The sequence below is a fragment of the Notamacropus eugenii genome, chromosome 6 (assembly GCF_028372415.1).
Source record: "Notamacropus eugenii isolate mMacEug1 chromosome 6, mMacEug1.pri_v2, whole genome shotgun sequence".
NCBI classification, from domain to species: Eukaryota; Metazoa; Chordata; class Mammalia; order Diprotodontia; family Macropodidae; genus Notamacropus; species Notamacropus eugenii.
This window is the reverse complement of record NC_092877.1, coordinates 342,656,340-342,676,617: the sequence shown is the minus strand read 5'-3', so window position 1 is coordinate 342,676,617 and position 20,278 is coordinate 342,656,340. Positions and strand designations below refer to the sequence as shown.

At 42.1% G+C, this 20,278-nt stretch overlaps 1 long non-coding RNA gene across 3 annotated transcripts in view; it reads left to right on the top strand.

Moving 5' to 3' along the window:
* LOC140510068 (uncharacterized) overlaps positions 1 to 20,278 on the top strand; it is a 150,963-nt gene that overhangs the window by 74,107 nt on the left and 56,578 nt on the right. For 2 of the 3 annotated variants that reach the window (XR_011969077.1, XR_011969076.1), the window contains exons 1-2: positions 17,203 to 17,290; positions 18,826 to 19,169. This is a non-coding gene — a long non-coding RNA (uncharacterized lncRNA). Of the gene's footprint in view, positions 1 to 17,167; positions 17,291 to 18,825; positions 19,170 to 20,278 lie in introns of those variants that run through there. The other variant, XR_011969078.1, reaches the window with a different exon arrangement.

Genomic DNA, 20,278 nt, shown 5'->3' with positions numbered 1-20,278 from the left:
AAAGACTCCAACATTTCTGCTTTTTTCTTTTTTCCCCTCCTTCTACATTGTCTTACCTTTCCAAGTTCTTTTTTTCTCGTCTTCCCCTTATTCTCTTCCTTTCTTATTTTCTTGATTTTTAATCTGAATTCCTTTCTTCTCTCCTTAATTTAGATATTAACCACGTAGTGCCACAGAAAGTGAGGAATCGAAGAGGGAACGTTGAAAACTTTCTTGAATTCATAGTCTTTAAAGAGGGAAGTTTTCAGCAAATGTTGCTGGGGAGACACAAATTTAAACTTGTACAATAAATCTCTCTCCCACCTTGTTCACTGTATTTTTCTGCCTATCCTTCCCTTTTGTTTTATCTCCCTCTCTTTTTTTATCTTTGTCTTTTTTTCTCTTTCACTCTTTTGTTCCTGATTTCTCTCCTTTCCTCCTTCTCCAGTTTTTTCTATTTCTTCTTCCTTTTTTCCTCTTCCCAGAAAGTGAGTTGATGATGAAGAAAAATTAAAATACCCCCTCAAAAAAGATTACAAGAACTTTTTTTTTCAAACAAAAGATTCATAAATCATTTCTCCTTTTGGGGGGAAACAGATTTCTCCTTTAAAGATTCATGCTTAGCTTAGTTCCATCACAGCTGCCTCTGTTAGATGGCATTTAAAAGGATGTACATCCCTCAAACTGCGTACAAGAGATACAGCCTAGTGCAAGATCAAAGATCACAGAATAACCCATAATTGTTGCATGTTCTACTCTCCAGAGCAAGTGTGAGCCAGCAACATAAGCAACCTTTGTTTAGAGAAAGTTAGAAGGGAATAAAGAGCTCCCACTGTACTGAGGACCTTTGGCAGAAACATTCCCTTGAGGTTATTTCCTCCTCACAAACACTCTTAGCCCAATCCTTCGGAGTGGGAATATTTTAATTATATTTTTGTAGACAATTATTTCCAACCTAAAATGTGGTGCTTTGAGCTGTTGCAAGCTAAATGCATCCTTTGAGGACCTAGTTCTGCTTAGAAGTTAAATACAGAAGTTTCCCACTCAAGATACAAGGGCGTTCTATAAGGCAGCGTACCACATAGGACTTCATGGAACTGTTTTCTTCACAAGAGCCTTGATTTCGATCTGGGATACTAGGGATTTTTGATTCCTAACCCCTCATTTTGAAGATGAGGGAACTGAGGTCTAGAGAGAGAATGTGACTTGCCCAGGGTCATACAGGTAAGAAATGGTGGATCCAGGGTTCTGAGCCTTGAAGTATGACTCCAAATCCAGCTTTCTTTCTTTTAAATTATGCTACTTCTACACTTAAATTTTTTAATGGCACTTGAAAATCCAGCCTACTGGTTGTTATGTCATTTTGGTCACGTCCAATACTCTGTGGTGTTCAATACTCTGTGACTTCGTTTGAGATTTTCTTGGCAAAGATACTGAAGTGGATTGCCATTGTCTTCTCTAGCTCATTTTACAGATGAGGAAATTGAGGTAAACAGGGTTAAGTGATTTGCCCAGGATCACACAGCTAGTAAGTGTCTGAAGAGAGATTTGAACACGGATTTGAATCCAGGACCTACTCTCTATCCCCTGTGCTGCCTAGCTGCCATGAGCCTATTGGTTAGTAATAACTTACATGCCTTCTAAGTTGGGTGTCTTTGAATCCTTAGACTTTCATTGTTTATTTTCTACCTGCTGCCAGTCACTCATTAGTAAGTATCATACTTACTAACCAGAACCAAGAATAATGAAAAAATTAGAAAATATATGAACCAGGTTAGTGTTAAATGGCTGCATCACTTGGAAAATTGCAGCTCATTTCAGCAACATGTTGGGATCACGGGCCTCAAAATACAATACTGCTGGTATTGAAAGAGACATGCGACAGCAATGTTCTTTTCCATGTGAATTCATAGTAAATTGGTCAGTTCATTTCCTCTTTATAATAGTAGTGTAGCCCAGTGAAAAGAGTGCCCAACATAGACGCAGGAAGGCAGAGGTTTGAATTCCACCTCTGATAACTTTCTATGTGACCAGTCACTTAAACTCACCAAGGCTCAGTTTCTTCAGCTATAAAATGGATAGAATAGTTTCAAAAAGAGTTATTAGGGGGCTCAAATAAGGTAATGTTAGTAAGGTGCTTTTCAGACCTTCAAAGGCTATATAAAAACCAGTTATTATGCCACTAACTCTGTCTTATGTTATTGGACTGAGCAGATAATTTTTGCTTTGAATAAAGAAATCCTCTATTGCTTCTCAACATGTGGATTCACATCCATGGGTTTTCATCAGTTCTTTTTATTAGCATTTCTTTCATCATCTATACCCCATTCTTGACTCAACCCTATTAATATTTAGTCCAAGCAGGTGTATGTGTGGGGGTAGAGGTGAAGGTATAAAATGGATTTCCATAAACCTTAATAATATATCAGCTAATGAAAGCATGAACACTTGCACAAGGGGATTTAATTTTCTCAATAAAATGATTAATATATTTTATATAGATGCAGTTCTTAGGGGACAGATCAGTGGAATTTCTCAACATAAACATCAGTGTGGTTTTAGTCCTAAGTACCTTTTACAATAGTTATTTTTCATCATCCTCATCATCAGTTATGCATTCCAGTTGCATGACTCCTAACATGCAAAAGATGCTAAGTGAGGAACACAGCTCCTACCTGAAGAGCTAGCAAATGAAAGATGTAAAGAGGGCCAATGGATTTAAAAGCCTCTTGAAAAACAGCCTTTTGCCGCATAGATGCCAGCCAAGTCAGTATGTGGCAGGGGAAGGAGTTGAGGGAATCTGCTCTAAAAACCTATTAACTGGCAATGTGCAAAAGCAGAGAACAATTGGGAGAGGAGGGAGGTGCTCCCTCTTTAAAGGGCTTTTAAATGTGACCATATTTTTGTTGGCTTTTTGCCTGCAGCATATAAATGAGACTGGTGATTTGAATGGCTGGCCGTTTCCTGAAGCCAGAATGAATGGATTCTGGGCTAGGAAGTCAAGGCTGGAGTTTGAGATGTTCCTCTGCTCTGTGTGCAGCTGTTGAGACAACTTTCGGGACAAATTTAGGGAGCATGCAAAATTCAGTGAAGTTGCACCCTTTGGTTCTTGTCTTTTTCTTGTTCCCCAAGCTTGTTTTACTTTTACTGGTAGAGCTACCAGTAGCTAAGGAGTTAAAAAACTAGCCAGCCAAGATGCAGGAATCAGTGAAAAGCCAGGGCCTTGGAATTGAGCAGCTGACAGCAGATTTTGCAGGTGCAAGATGGTAGTCATCTCTGAGTGTCTGTGTGCTGAAATTTGCTCAAAGCTGTGTCCTGATTTCCTGCCTCTTTTGGGACAAGCTGGGCCAGAAGTGAAAGAGTACCAGAGGTGCCGCCTCTATTTCTGTGTGTCCTTTGACGTTTGGAAATGGAGGCAACATCCCTTTGGATAGCTAGAATGACTTGTTGGTATGTGGGTTTCGGCCTTGCTCTCTTTGGAAAAGGAAGGTACTCTGAAATCTTCTGGAGGAAAATAAGGAATGGCAAATAAAGCTCTAACGAGAGGAATCTCATTAGAATCCCACCCTATGCAAAGGAATGGGAGGAGGTGATGCGCATACAAGTTAGATTGTGAGGGGCCCTAAGCTGGGGTTTGTAGAGGACCTCCACATCTTCTAAAGTGTGAGAAAACAGGAATAGTACACATAGGGGAAACAGGCCACTTCAGAGTGTTTCTTTCTAATCAACAAATTGATCCTATTTTTCTAATGATGCCATTTGCTGGTAATGGACATTGAATGTTAACCCTGATACAGGAGGATAGTGGTTCTAAATCCTTTCTGCCTGTGGTGGTAGAAATATCTCTTATAAACCTCTAGAAAGTATCCAAATAGATGTCTTTATAAGCAGCATTTCCTAGTACTTCCCTGCTTTAAGGACTATGTGCTTCAGGCTATTGGTAGAAGTGAGCAAGATGTCTTGAACATCATTGGAAACAATTAATTTGTCTTTAGTTTAGGCTCGAGACTGTGGCCCATATCCTAAATGACACAGACTTTAGTTCTCTGCAACCTTGTTGAGGAGAAAGAGCACTAGACCTGGAGGTAGGAGAGACTTGGGCCTGAAAGTTTTGTGGTCTTGAGGAAGTCTCTTCCATCTCTGAGCCTTGGTTTACTCATCTGTCAAAGAAGGATCATGAACTTTGAAATACCCACCACATTTGGCTGAGCAAAGCTCTCGTAAACCACTATAAGTTGTGAGTTGTTCTCCATGATTTCCTTTGGGAAAGGATTTGGGGGCATTTTGATATAGAACTAGTTTTGAGAGAGGCTATTATGACCTCTATTGACATGGGTTAAAATGGAAGCTGGTACTTAGAGTCATAGGATCCTAGATTTAGAGTCAGAGGGACATTGTAGGTCATCTAGATTATGCCCCTGATTTTATAAATAAGGAAACTGAGGCCCAGGGAAAAGTAATGATATTCCCAAGGTTATACACATAGTAGGGGATTTGTAAGATTGCTATATATCAGGGGAGTGAGTGTGTCATTTTCTTTCCAATGACCAGTGACATCACAGGTAATGTCCTGACTTGCTCATAAATGGGATTTAAATGAGGATCTTGCCTCCTTGAGTTGAGATGAGTCATTTCAGTCATGTCCAGTTGTCTCCATTTGGAGTTTTCTTGGCAAAGATACTGAAGTGGTTTGCCATTTCCTTCTCCAGCTCATTTTACAGATAAGGAAACTGAGGTAAACAAGGTTAAATTACTTGCCCAGAGTCACATAGCTAGTACGTGTTTGAGACCACATTTGAACTCAGGTCCTCCTGACTTCAAGGCTGCTATCCACAGCACCACCTAGCGCCTTCTCTTGACTCCTTAATGGACACATGAATAGATAGTTATGTGTGTGTGTATGTATATGTATGTGTGTATATTTGTGTGTGCGTGTCTGTACAGATATATAAAACAAACTTACTGAGTGTTACAGCTACTCTCTAATTTCCAACCGATACAACTGCAGCCAATGCTGAATTTTCCTCAGTAATTTGGAGACTAGGTTCCTTGTAAAATTGAAATCTTCTCATCTCCACCCTTTAGAATGCTGAGCTTTGTCTAGGGCTTTGCTGGGGAGCCACCTCCCATGCAAGTCTTTCCCTGGGCATCCTCCCCCAAATTAGCTAATAGGACTCTTTCTTTTTTCTAACTTTTATAAACTTTAAATCGATATATACATTTGAACTACTGGTATTATTTTCATCAAACTTTGAATAGCAGTAATGGATAAAGTGGAGTCCTTTAGAGTGGAAAGACAAAGGTTTGAATCCTGCCTCTGGGTAGGACAAGCTGACCAGGGATGGGCAAGTCGTTGAATCTGTTTTTGCTCTGAGGCAATTCTCTAAGATTTTAAGTAACAAACTAACCACTGGGTGGAAGGTGTTTTTCCACAGATGTCCTCTGTCCACACTGAAGAAATCAAAGGTCTAGACCAATACTATTAAACAATAAAAACTTGTATTTTTCCTTCCTTTTCCTGGACTTTAAAGATTTCTACAAATTTTTAGAACTCTCAGCTTCCTTCCAACTTGTTATTCTAAAATTAGAGACCCTCCTATTTATCCAGAAGATAACCTATTCTTGCTAAGACTGGACTAAGTTGCCATCCATACAGAATAATGAGAAGAGTTTTAGAAATATCATGTTCTCTCTCACCCATATCCCTTATAGCCTTATTACTAGCATCTGACATTCTACCAGAAGAGGTCCTCTCCCTTTAGTGAAGGAACATTCCCTATTAAGGGGTGCCCTGGACCACTGTTGTCAGTCATTAGCACCTTAGTGTGAATTGATGTATGTGATAGTTTCCAAATAACAGTTGGAATAGAACAGGTTTTGATAGGGGCAGGGACCCTCAGTGAAGAGAGGCCCCGTGTGACCCTAATGTAGAAGAGCCTCAAAGAGTCAGTATTGGCCCTGACTATAATCAAATAAAATTTCAGAATGAAAAGTGTAATGTCAAAGGGAGATACTGTAACTATAGGACCAAGGGTGCTGGGAAAGTGTGATTTGATGGACAGAAAAATCCTGGCGATATCCCCTGCTCTCCTATGTTTGCAGAAACGGTGAGTCGCCTATCTGTTCACTCTGCTTAATGGGAAGCTATGTGTGTTTTCACAGAAGCCACCACAGCCACATGGAATATTTTATTCCCACTGTTTTGTGGGTTCTCTCTCTCCTATTTTAAGTTCAAAAATAATGCCACTGATAACCTTATTTTAAAAATGATCCTTCTGCTTGAGTTTCCAGCCCCAGAATCCCAACAGTAGAGACATTTAAAGGACCCAGGCTCAGCACTAAAGGGAGACTGTTTTTTCAAAGGTATTTTGGGGAGTTCATTATTTTTACCCTTTTTTAATCATCCTCAAATCACGTAAACTGCTCCTTTTTTCCCCTAACTGCTAGTAAAGGAATTTGAGTTGGAAAGGATCTTAGACTCACCCACTTTAAACTGGACAGGCTACATTGTTCTTTGATTTTTTTGTTTTTAATCTTCCTTTCTAGGTCTTAATTCTTACTGTTTTATCCTCCTGCTTCTAAGGCCTTAACATCCACTTTCCTATTCAAGTCCCTTGGTTTTCCCTTGGCTGCTAAGATCCCATTCACCCCTCAGCATCCTCTTCTTTTCTCTACCCCCAGCCATGCGCTCTGTCAGTATCCCTCTCTCTCTCTTTTCTTCTTCTCTTTTAGTCATCATCTCCTTTCATTCCTACCTTTAGTATTTCTTTGGGGGCCAGGCTGTCTGTCTCTTTTATGTCTAGGTCCTACTCCTTCCTTCTCTCTTTCTTATGCATCTCATCTCCTCCCCCTAAAAGGTTTGCCCCTCCTGGCCCTTGGCCTTAAGTTGGAATCCTCTTCTGGACGCTGAGCCTTTGACAAATGGACCTTGTGACCTTACAGGCCAACGCCTATGACTCCTCACCTTCTTGCTGGTGGTGGTGTATGCTGGTACACACCATGATCCTTCCTGTCATATCTTTCAACATTGCCTTCTAAAAATATTTTCCCAACCCCTCCAGGGTTTCTTTAAAGCTCTAAGCTCCATTTTGTAGCATCAATAGAGTTCACCAAACAGAGAACCACTCAACTGCTTACCTTGTCTGATTAAATGCCACATCTAGGAAATCCGATTGTGTAAAAGAACTGGCCAGCATCCTTCCCCCCTGCCCAGAATCATTATTTTCTGAAGCTGCCCTTACTACAGAAGCTAGGGCTGTGCAGGGCCTTTGGCGAGGGCACGACCTCATCCAGACTGTACTTGGGACCTCCGGGCCGCACCATTCTTGCCAGCTGGAGGCAGAGTTGACAGCACTTTTTAAAGGTTTCACCTTAGTCTTGGCGGGATCATACTGGAATCACAATTTCCAGCACAGGTTGCTTCCCTTTTGTTGTGGAAACAAAAGAAGTATGTAATGAATTGGTTAAGATGGCATCCCATGTTTAGATGTTGAAACTATCCCCAGCGGCTGCTTATTTTCTCTTTCTGGACTCAATCTTTTTCACTCAGAGGGATTCCTAAAAGGAATTCTCTCTGAACCCTCCCACCTTTGCTCATTCACACACACGTACACATACACACACATATAAACACATACACAGATACACACATACACACACATATACGCACATACATACACATACATATATTCAACACATATACACAAACACACATGCACATATTCACACACATGTATACACACAAACACATAAATACATACACACACAAATGGCTTTGGAATATAGTGCCTTAATTGGTTCAAGTTCTTCATATGTTAGGCTCAGGGACTGCTATGGTATGACTCAGACAGTCGGGTACCACACAGCCTGTCCACCGAATCCAGATATCTTTTCTGGGCTGTATGGGTCTCTGGCCCCAGATCCCAAGAAATTGATGGAACCCCTGTCTGCCAACCCTTTGTGACTCTTCTTCTAATGGTAAACTATTAGGGTACAAGGGGCAGTTATACTTGTCATTTCACTGTTCCGTTGTATGTGGTTGGGGTGGGGGTGGAAGATAGCCCTTGCTAGTCCATCAACAACAGATAGTGCTACCAGTAGCAATTGTCAAATGACCATTGGGCAACTTGGAAGAGGGAACCAGTTGGCACCAGGGCTGTGTAGCAGTTCTACACACTTTTTTTTTTAATCACAGGATATACCATCTTCATTTGCTTTATGTGGCAGACCATTTTCTTTCTTCCTTTTCTTTCATTCTATTTTTCATTCTACTTTTGCTTCTGAAAAATGAATCTCTGATGTTTTTTCATATGGAGAGAACACTTACTTTTTTTTTACCTTTTAAAAATTGGTCTAAGGCCCATATTGGCAGGAGAAATTTTTCTAAATGTATGCTCTTTTCAGTGTGATCACATCAGTCATTCATTCATCTTTGGGAGGGGAAAAATGATTATATTTATCTCAATTATTTTTGCCCAGGACTATAACGCTAATTTTACTCTTTCAAAAAATTAAAATAGCAAACAGTTTATAGAAGGTATGGATAATTACCTATATTACTGTACTGCTGTGACAGATGTTGGCAAAGACACACAAAATGTCTACAGCTGTGCACTCCATGACATCGAGTTTACGCTCAGACAGAAGGCTAACAGATGTTCTGAACTGTCACTTTGCCTAAATGTTTTTAAAATCTAAGGACCTGCTTACGAATTCACCAGGGTCTGGTTTAGTTTCTCAGAGGTCCTCAGAATTCCCATCTGTGACAATTCCTGTGGAAGACTTTGATAAATCCACCCCTGCCTTGCCCCTCTTCTTCTAAACAGGCATCACCAATTTGTCTGTGGGCGGCAAAGCAGGGGAAGCTGTTTCTCTGTATGACCTGGTTGTGAAATTCTGCAACTTCTATTTAAACTGAGAAATGTTCTTCATGTCACAGCGAGGAGCAGGGAGGTAAGACAAGCTGGGGGTGCAATTGGAAATGGCCAGTTAAATTATTCATTCTTTTCTCTTTGCTGTGAAGCATAGTTTTGTGCGTCCTGGATGGAAAATGCTAACAATTTTTGACAAGAGTTGTATTTTTCCATAAGGAAAACAAAACAAAATTTTAAAAAACCTGCTTTTTTATTCTTATTCAGCATTTTGACTACCATGCTCACAATTACAGATCTCCTATATGAACAACACAATGACTATTAATTGTGAATCCAGTTAGAATAATGGGAGAACATAGTGTGGGTTCCCCAGAAAAGAAGGGAACGAAGAATCCCATTTCCCCTGAGTGACACCCCACACTTGCCTTTAGCTCCCTCAGACAGAATGGCTGCCCCGTTGGTGCAAAAATGAGGGCGTCCTTTAATAGCTGCTGCTTCACATTTGTCCTTTTTCCTCAACTGGATGGGTGCCTGTCATATGGCTGAAACATCCCACTCACAATCAGGTGCTTGGCCTATCCTGTTTCTCCTCCATTCTGTATAGAAATATAACTCTAAATTGTACATCTTTCTGGGTTTGTTTCTAAATTACTCCCCACACTTAATTATGAGGATGAGAGGGATGCCTTATTCCTCTTTGTCATAGGCTAAGCTCTCGGTGATCCCAAACAAAAGAGGCAGTTCTGGAAGATATGGGATTTGCTCACAGGATTATGGTCTCATAGATAATGATGTGCAGTCAGCAGAAGAGAAGCTTTATTTTAATTCAAATAAGCTAGTAAACAAACCACTGACAAGGCTGTTGGGGAGAGGGACTGGCTGCCGTAGCCACGTTGGCAGCTAAATTATAGAAAATCTATTATACCCTGTTCACCATATGTTTAATTTAATACAAGATACAAATTAAACTATCCACAGTGCCTATTAAAATAACAATACTTTTATTTGAATGTCTTAAAGTAATTTCTACTGACCTCTGAGAGGGCAGTCCTGATGGAGGTGATTAAGGGGGGTGGGGGGAGGTAGCAAAAAAACGTAGGTAATAGGAGGCAAAATGTTTTTAATTGACTTTCAGTGAAAATAAAAATACAGATTTTCACGGATTTGCAATCATTAATGAGGTTAATTAGTAATCACGTGTGTACTGTCAGGGCTGTGGTTTCCTCCCTCCCTTCTGGATTTCTGAGCCTCGGGTTTTTGGAAGATGTAGCTGGATATGCCATTGGCCTGAACTCTTTGGAGACTTGGACCCTGAATATATGGGAATTTCTCCTCTGCTCCAAAGTGAAGGGGAGGCATCCAAGAAATCACTAGCTGAGAGGGGCTAGCACTAGCTGATCCCTAAATTCATTACTACCTAGGCCCTAGATGCCTCATGCCTTCAAGTGTAAGGAAGTTTTAAATTACAAAGGTCCCCTTTAGTAGCTGGCAAAGTCTCTCTCCTTGGCCTTAATCCAGTACTGGCCTGCTACAACCACAAGATCCTACAGGTCTTTGTCAAAGGCAGACCTGACCTGGGGAAATGTGCTTGAAAAGAGAAGGAAGAAAATGCTCATTTCTATAAACTATTTCACCCAACTCCCAAAGCCTATAGTCAACAGATGAAGAAGCTTTGGTTAGCGATCCCCCTGTCAAATATATCTATATATTTATATCTCTCTATATGTATGTATACATACATATATATATGGTAGCTCACTTTTCAAATATTATCTATTTACTGAGTTGTATATATTTGCCCTCAGGAGAAGGCATTCACTCCTACCAAATAACACATAGTAGGTGCTTAATAACTGTTTATTGAATGAATTGGATCCAATTTGGCAAAACCTAGCCACTTAGGACCAATAGAAAGATGCTAGTGAACCTTGGACCAAATATTTAGATTATGATGATTATCCGTGCGCTCTCGAACAGAATCTCTATAGGTTTGAATAACTAAAGCAGGGAAGGATTCGAATGGGGAAAGTGATGCAGGTGGAGCTTTTTTTAAGGGGAAAGCAAAGGAGTAGACAAGGAGAATAAATGGAAATCTTTCCAGTAGTTGGTTTCTTTAGCTCAGTAACCTTTTTTTGTTAAAGTCAATCAAAATTAGTAAGTTCTCTTCTCTCAGACTCCACTGTTTAACCAACTTTATGTCCACTTCTCAGTAAACCTACAAGACCAGCTGACCTTGGAATTCATTTTCTCAGGACTTTTAAATATACCAGAAACTCTCTCTAACCTTTCCCCCTACCCTCAACACACATGCGCACACACACACACACACACACACACACACACGATATATTTTCAGATGTCCAGACCAGCAACAGGGCATTCCCATGGGCAGGTGTTTTTTGAGATGGGCATATTCAATAGCCAAATACTGACCCAGGCTGCATGTATGCTAACCTCAAATTCATGAAGAATGTACAACTATAGCAGGGCACAGATCAGTGAATGGCCGAGCATGGCACATTATGTTGGACTTGGAGGCAGGAAAATCTGGGTTTGAACCCTATCACAGATACTTTGAATATGCCACTGACAGAGTTGTTTGACATCTCTGAACCCTAGTCTCTGGATCTATAAAATGGTAATAAGAATAGCCACCTCACAGGGTTGTTGGGAAGATCAAATGAAATAGTGTACCTAAAGCGATTTACAAACTTGAAAGTGATCTATAAATGTAAGCTTGGGTCTTACTAGTTATCATGTTTGATGGAGTTCAGATAGAAATGGTCAGAAAATGAGTAGCTCTCCTGAGACTACTCTTTTATATTAAATGTCCTTCATACTATTGTACAAATGAATAAAATGACTGGTTTTTTTTAATTGAATAAGAGAATTGGGAGGTAAGCTCATCGTTTGTAGACTTTCTGAGAGCTTGGGATGAGCCCAGTAGCAAGCAGAATGTCATGGACTTTGTCTTGTTCTCACAAGATTTTAATTTTATATATATGTACATATGCTCATACACACATATATGTGTGCATGTGTGTATATGTGTATCTGTGTGTATACATTTATATGCATATACACACACTACATATACATAAAAATATTCTATACCAGATAATTTGGAGGTTGTTGCTGTTTGGTATGTGACATCTATTTAAAATGTTCTTAATTTTTTATGGACCAGTGTCACATGATTATGGGCAACAGTTCTGCCCTTCCCCTGGTCCCAGTATGGCTTATTAGTTGAATTCTCAAATATGTTTTGAGGTCCTTGCTCTTGTTTTATGTACTGCATATGGTACATATAAGATTTCCGTGGGGTTGGGAAGGTAGCGAAGACATTATGTACAGTAAATTATAAGCCCTTTGAATGAAAGACTGGGTAGTTTTTTGTCTTTATAACCCTATGATCTAGCTCCATACCTTTCTCCCATAATAGGTGTTTTAAAAGTACTTTGTGAATTTAATCTACTGAAGTTACCCATGTTGCCCAGAAGTTGGATTTAATAAGGGAAAGCTTTCTGGGCCTGGAGTCAGGAGAGATATTGGTTCAGCCTTGGATGCTGCTCTTGCCACATGAATTCATCACTTGACTGTCTCAGATTTCCCAACTGTAAAATGGAAATATCTGCATTGCCTACTTCATCTAGTTATTTTGAGGAATCAATCCAGTCATAAATGTGAAGCACTTTTGCTCCTTAAATACCAGCTGCTGTCTCTCCCAAAAACGTTTGATTTATTTTGTGGTTTGTACGAGACAAATTTGGGAAAGGAGGGAAGGAAGGTAAATATTCCAGAGTAAAAGAATTCTTCCTTCCTCCTTTTCTCCATCCCCCATATTAGTCTTCTAAAGACACACCATGCTCTGCATCATCTCCCTTCTACATGGATGCATGGAATGGGCTCCAATATTAGAAAGAAGCAGATTGGGAATGGGAAATATTGTATTTCAGGAAGGCAAAGGCCAGGTAGAAGAGGAGGAGAAGAGAAGAAGGATAATGAGTTATTGGCTAGTGTGAATGTGAAGCCCTGTAACTAGAGAAGAGGGAGGGTAGGATAGTTTGTTACGCCTTTTTTTCTACAGAGAAACCATTCTCTCTGTATAACATGTCTGTGGCAGACTCCCTTGGGCTTTTCCTCTTGGAGTTCTCCAGGCCACTCAAATTATCTCCTGCTTCTTCTGGCCTGTGGGGATAAGGTAGATGATTCTAACATCCAACCTACTCTGATGTTTTCCAACTTCCCAGAACCCTTTGAAACCTCAGGCCTGTTCCTTCAGAGCTATCTATTTCCCATCCCACCCTCCAGGAATGTTGCTACACTTTAATGTGCTAGGGCTCCTGGACTTCTTCTGGCTCTTTTTAAACAATAACAAACCATCTGGATTATGAAGACAATACCAAGGAAGCCTAAGTAAATATGGCATCAACCACATTCTCCCTTCTACCACCAGGTTCAAATCCAGAGAGAAGGCAGCTGCCAATACCAGAAAGAGCCTTGAGAACAAGACAGAACAGCCTCTAATCATTAATACTTTGATTTTGCCTAATCCATGCTAATAGGATGCTAATGATAATAGCTAACATGTATATGTGTGTGTACATATATATATATAATATATATATATATATACACATATATATGTGTATATATATATGTACATATATATATATAATATATATATATATATATACACATATATATGTTACTTATCTTTCTATTTGTTCCTTATTATGTACCAGGAACTATACTAAATGCTTTACAATTATTTTTTCATTTGATCTTCACAGCAACTCTGGGAGGTAGGTACAATTATTCTCCCTATTTTATAAATATGGAAACTGAAGTAAATGGAGGTCAAGGTCAAACAGCTTAATAGGTGTCTGAAGTCAAACTTGAATCCAGATCCCAGGTCCAGTATTCTATCCATTTTGCTCCCTAGCAGCCTGCTAGTGCTGCCATTACCTCTTCAAATGGGTCTTTTTGTATTATTTCATAATACTCACAACTGGAGGAAACTTTAGAGATTATATCTATCTTTATCCCTGCCCCTCAAATTTTACAGGAGGAGAAACTGTGGCCTGGAGAGACATGGCTTGTCTTAGGTCACTTAGAAAATATCCATCAGGGTGAAATGGAATTCAAGCTCAAATATTCTAAAGCCTAGAAACACTGATTAATGACTTGAAGTCAGAACACAAGTGGAAGATAGGGAGCAGGGGTGGAGAGCAGTAACAGAAAATCATGGACCAGAGAAGGAAGTCTTGAAGGGGATTGCCACAGAATACAGGAAGAGATCTCTTCAATTAATATTTCTTAGGGTACTTTAAACAAAAATGAAATCCTTCTCTCCCTACCAAGCCCCAGAATTATCCTGTCTGGCTTCTAGCTGCCAGCCTGTCAAAAGGGACATTCATAAATCAAGTGAAGCCCAAGTTCTACCCCAAGTTCTACCCTCTTCTTTTAAACCTTGCATTCAACAGCCTGATTCTCCCAAGGGAGAAGTAATAAACAAACAGGAATGATGGACTTTGGCCTTAAAAACCAACATTTATAAAATGAGCCCTTTCCAAATACTGTCTCATTTGATCTTTACAATAGCCCTGGGAGTTAGTGGGTATTAGAAGAATTAATGTGCCCATTTTACAGTGAGAAAAATGAAGCTCAGAGATAATCATTTCACTGATAATTGCATAAGCAGCAGCCAAGACTGGAACCTGGCCCTCTGCCAACTCCAAATACTTCACTTTTTGGCTAAAGTCTGCTGGTTTTGTAATGCTCTACGACTAAGGAAGGGAATTCTAATGTCAGCTTAACTTGCATCAAGTTAATAAACACACAAATGTTTACAGTCTTCTATTTCCAGGCTGGGGTATATTCTGGTCCAAATTTGCCCTGCCCATGAAGCCCTTCTCCCCTGCTGCTTTCTCAGGCTAAGTTAAATGTAAAATGAGACTAATACTGAGTTATAGATGAGAATGAGACCCAAATGAAGGAAGTAACTTCCCCAAAGTCACACTGGTAGTGAGTTTGAGAACTGGAATCTGAACCCAACCCCTCAGATTCCAAATTTGGTGCAGACACTGACATTTGATGATTGATTTCTTGAAGCTACATCTGAGTAAAATCCCATAAAGGAGGAAATAAATAACATTAGCAGCAGTAGCAACTGGCATTTAAATAACACCTTACATACCTTGTCTCATTTGCTCCAAAAGCTGTCTTGGTCCCTATCAAGCATAGTCAAGGTGAGCACCAGTTCCTGGCATCCTCTACCCTCAACAGATTCTCATCTGGCTGTTTACATTTTTAATTGGTTCAAAGTTCCTGGACAAATTGTGCTCAGACTGTTGACCAAGGCAGGGGAATAACTCTAACTGGCAGAGTCCAAATACGGGAGAGGCCAGTAAGTCATCAAGCTTAGAGAAAACACGTCAAAATGTGGTTCTGACTAATCCCGGAGCTCACCATACCATTTGTAAGGGATGAGAAGAGAGGAGAGTGGGGAATAGTTTTATATTCTGGTCTTGGGCTCAGAACCAGCCCTTCGCCCTGCTGTCAGTTTGTAAGGCCTCCCGATTTCCCCTTAGGCAACAAATGTTTGGAGCCAGAACATAGTCGAGGAGGGACAGTTCGCATTAGAGGACTCGCCTCTATCTCAGCTCTCGGCAGTGTCCAATTTCGTTTTCCTCGTGGCTTCCGACAAACTTAGGCTAGGGCCAAGACCCGGGCTTCTGGCCCAGACATCCTTTCACTTGTGCAAAATTGGATTGTTTTCAAAGACAGCGGTACCACTGGCCCCGCCTCCCGCTCATATCTGGGGCAGTTGATGGCCCCTTGGCATTCATATAACCCACCAGATACAGTTTCTCCCACCTTTCCCCAATGGGAAGGGGCGCGATTCGCATTTATCCAGAGTCCCCCAAGATTTCTTAGCCTGGGAACTCCTTTCTTGGTGTTTCCCCGACGCCTCAAGACACCTGCGAGGCCCAGATTCCAGCGCCTTTATGAAGGGAGCGAGGGAGGGAGGGAGGGAGGGAAGGAGGGATAGATGAATCAAAAGGATCAAGTGGATCCCATATGTTTGACCTTAAGAAGTCTGCTAATCACCCCCCTTGAGCTGGCTGTAGAATCTGTCTCTAACCCCAGAGAGGTCCCGACACAACCTAAAGCAGGACATTTTCTCCTATGTTGGCATAGTCAGTGGGATTGTGAGAAAGGGTGGGAAGCGCTTTTGTCAAATTCAGACGCTCTTGGTGACTTCTGACATCTAGTAAAGTCAAGACAATTCCCCAAGAAACTTGATAGCCACTGTCTCTCTGACCCAACTTGGGAGGTCTGTTTTGGTTGTAAAGTTTAGAGATATACTCCCTTACTTTTTCCTCACCCCGACTTAAAACGTGAAAAAGAACTGCGTCTCTGGTAAGAATGTTTATCTGTGAAGAAGGATGCCCACCCTTCGACCTGCTCAGCCAAGCTTCCGGCCATTGGACCCTCTGAATGTTTCTACAGCCTCCCTAGTAATGACTGAGCCGTGGAAGGGCGGTCTGAAATCTGCCACCCGGCCAGAGGGAGCTAACTGCTTGTACTCCCTATGCTGGTGCAGAGGCAGAGCTCTCTTGGGGCGCAGGGGAGCTGATCAGAAGTCGGGGTGGGGTCTATGCCCTGGCTTTCCAACTCTGCGAAGAGGTAATCCAGACATTTATTCTGTAAGGCAAAATGGGATCTTGAGGAACCAACAAGGTACAGATACTTTTAGTTTTGTTTTGTGGCTTATCTTTGTCTTCGGAATTTCCGACCAAAGACCTTAATTGGTGTGTAATTAATACTTCCCAATAATTCCTTATTAGATGACTTCAGACTAGTTGGGAACCAATGGCGTATGCGTTTCGAAAAGGAAAAGTGGAAGCGAAGATGGGCTTGGTCTGGGATGTCTTTTATTTTTGTAGAGGATGGAAAGAGGAGGGAGAAAGTGACTGAGAGATGGATGGAAGGGGGAGGGAAAGATAGAGAAAGATGATGACACACACGGAGAAATAGAGGCAGAGAGGAGGGCGGAGACGGAAACAGGCAGAGACACCGAGTGACATAGAGAGACGGAGAGGAGACCGGGAGAGGAAGAGACCTTTATGGAAAGAGACAAAGACAGACAGGAGGGGAGGATTAAAAAAAAAGACAGAAGAGAGAAATAGAGGCAGGAGACAGAAATAGAGGAGAAACAGAAAAGCAGAAACATAGAGGTGGGTGCTTAAGGACGTGGGGTTTTTTGTTTGTTTGTTTGTTTTCTTAAGGTTAAAGCCTTTATCCCACAGCATCGCCGGGCTCCAGGTGAACCCTACTTCGGAACTCACAAAGGGCAGAAGTCACAGAGCAGCATTACTCTCAAACCCAGCTCCAGAGGGACGGGGATCCATACCATCCATTCCTATAGAAAGGTAGAGAAATACAGTCAGGGTCTAACAATTTCCCGGTCGAGCCCTCTTTGTCTCCTCCCTCGCCAAAGGCGGGGGGAGGGTCCAGGGAGAGAGACGTGAAGGTCATCGAAGGGGATACAGACTTCTCTCGTTTCCAAATTTAGGCCCCGAGTGACAGGCAGGGCTTACATCTAAAGACAGCCGAACTAGAAGGCAGCAGCAGGCCCACCCAGATGGGGCCAGTACAAGGGTCCCAAGGGGAATGGGGAGAAGTGGTGACTTCAAACTGGCAAAGAGATGGCACTAACAAGCTAAATAGATGACCGGAGACCCTGGAGGAGTGCAAAGAGCCCAAGTTGCCAGGGTAGGAGCAAGGAGACTTTATAGGTCCACCAGCATCCCCTGGGGCTCTGGGCTTCTAGGATGTCAACTTGTGGGCTGCCCAGCCGTATTCCCCACCCCTTTATCCAGGTTCACTATCCTTGGTTAAGGTGCTAGAGAGCCTAGTCTGTGAGATGGAGAGAGCGGAGCCCTTTAGGAGCGCAGGCGAGCATGCCTAGTGTCTAGTCCAAAGGAGTGGGGGGAAACGGCACGAAAAGATGTGGGCACGTCTCCTGTGGCCGTCATCCTTCTTTCCTGATCTGTGTCTACCGTCATTTCTTCCTTCTTTCTGCATGGATTGCACAAGGATTCGGGCGGAGGAGAGCGGAGTGGGCAGTAATCAGTTTTCCCTCCAGACACTGGTTTTTTTGGGGGGGGTACCCTTTCCTGGACCCCCTTCTCTTCCGCTCCAGCGTAGCTACACCCCCAACCGAAGGAACCGAAAATACCTCCAGCGCTCTGACCCTTTCAGTCTCTGGAGGAAACTGAGGCTTGACTAAGGTGGCCTTACTATTGATCCCCATGCAGATATTCCAAAACAAGCAGAATAAAGCCCCTTTACAAAGGACAGATGTTTGGGCCGATTAAGAATCAAGGGGAAAACCTGCAGATGCACGGGAAAATAATCTATGAGCAGATAGTTTAATAAAAAAAAATTTTTTTAAAGAGGAAAATATGAAGAGATCAGTTCGACCTTGCAAGGTCTCCTGCTTAAAAAAAAAAATCTTTATCAAACCCCTATTCTATGGCTTCAATAAACAGAACCCATTACCTCACGGCGTCTTTTGTTGGCCTCATACAAGAGAGAACAAAATGGTTATTCAGGGGACCGCTTTCGATTTTTATTGTGGGTAGTCCGCACAAAGAGGCGTGTTATTGTATTTAAAAGAACCATCTGTAGCAGAAACAATGGCATCAAATTATCTTTGAATACCCACTGAAAAAACATAAAGCTTTTTTTTTTTATTCTTCTGTGCGGTGGGGGGATAGAGCACTGTTGGGCTAACTGACTTTTTTGTTGTTCTCTGGGTGCGTTCTTCTCTCTCCCCTCTCCCTCTCCCTCACCCTCTCTTCACTCTCCACTCTCTCTCCCCCTCTCTCTCCCTCTCTTTCTCTCTCTTTTAAAAAATCAGCCATTTGGGGTTTTAAGCCATAAACGGTCTTTCTTGTTGCAGGGACTCTCTCAGTGGCAAAGCTAGGCTAGGACTTGGAGGCTTCTGGCAGGCGAGGCGGGTGGAGGAGGAAGGAGGCTGACGGATCCACTGGGGGGAAAAAAGCCGAACTGGATTCACCGTGTCCTGGCTGGAAAAGGAGGAGGAGGAAGAAGAGGAGGAGGAGGAGGATGAGGAGAGGAGGAGAACAGAGAGAGGGGAAACGCAGAGCTCCTTCAACTGGCGCTGTCCGGTGAGAAGTAAGCAAGCAGGGACTGACAGGAGACTCCGGGAGCCCTCGCCTCCTTTCGCTTTTTTACCTGCCAATCAAACCGCTAGAAGACAACACCCTGATCTGGCCTGGACGTGTAAGTAGCTTGCAAACCAACTTTGACATTGACTGCGAGCTTTCTCCTCTCCTCTCCTCTCCTCTCCTCTCCTCTCCTCTCCTCTCCTCTCCTGTCTCCTGTCTTTTCTCCTCTCTTCTTCTCTCCTCTCTCCTCTCCTCTCTTCTCTCCTCTCCTCTCCCTCCCCTTTTCCACCCTCCCTCGCTTTCTCCCTTAATCCCCTCCTCCTTTTTTTCTTCTCTTTTTTTGACCTTTACAAAGATCTGGAAACTCACCTTGTGTGGCAATCATTTCACCAGGGTTATCGAAAGCTGAAAGCGTTAACTTCTGCAATTGTTTGCTCGTTTCGTTATCTTTAAACAAGTGCTGAGATGAAATGGTATCGTATTATTTTCTTCCAAATAGTTTCGTTGTCGAACACAATCATCTGCCTTGTGGGGTCATAGACTGTTAGTGGGGTGGTTGGTGATGATGTGTGTGTTTCCCTTATAAAAGTAAGAAACCACAACCAGGAAGCACCAGAGAGGAACCCAGGACTTTAAAATCTAGGCTTCCGCCCCTGTTGGATTTGCTTTGGCAGTTTGCCTTCCCACGGAGCCTCTCCCGCGCTATGCGAGTTACTCAAAGGGGGTGCGCGGGCCGCATCCAAACTGTGAAGCGAGCATAGTCCGAAAGCCTTCCTGATGACCTGCTTTTTTTTTAATTAGGGGATAGGATGGGACATATAGGGCTGGGGGAATTAGTGAACTTTAATTTATGGAATGCCCGAAAAGTGGGTGAGGGCAAAATGTTACTTGGGAGAATGTGCAAGTAAGTGCTGGCGACATGTCCAAGGCAAAAACTGGACAGAATTCTTGTCCCTTGAAGGCTGGGGACCAAGGGCTTACTCTCTGGTGCCTCCTAATGGTAACCTGAACGTATGTTTTACTTTCCGTACCACACTGAAGACCCAGTGGCTGTCAGCTAGATCTTCCTCCCTCCCCCCCCCCCCTTCCTATATTGCTTCCTTCCGGGAAGGAAATTAATCATTTCCCCAAAATCATTTTCTAAAAGCAGGTATGTTCCCACATAAAATTGCCTCTCCAAAACCGACTAACACTTTTCATTTTCCTTCTTTGAGGCGGCCTTAG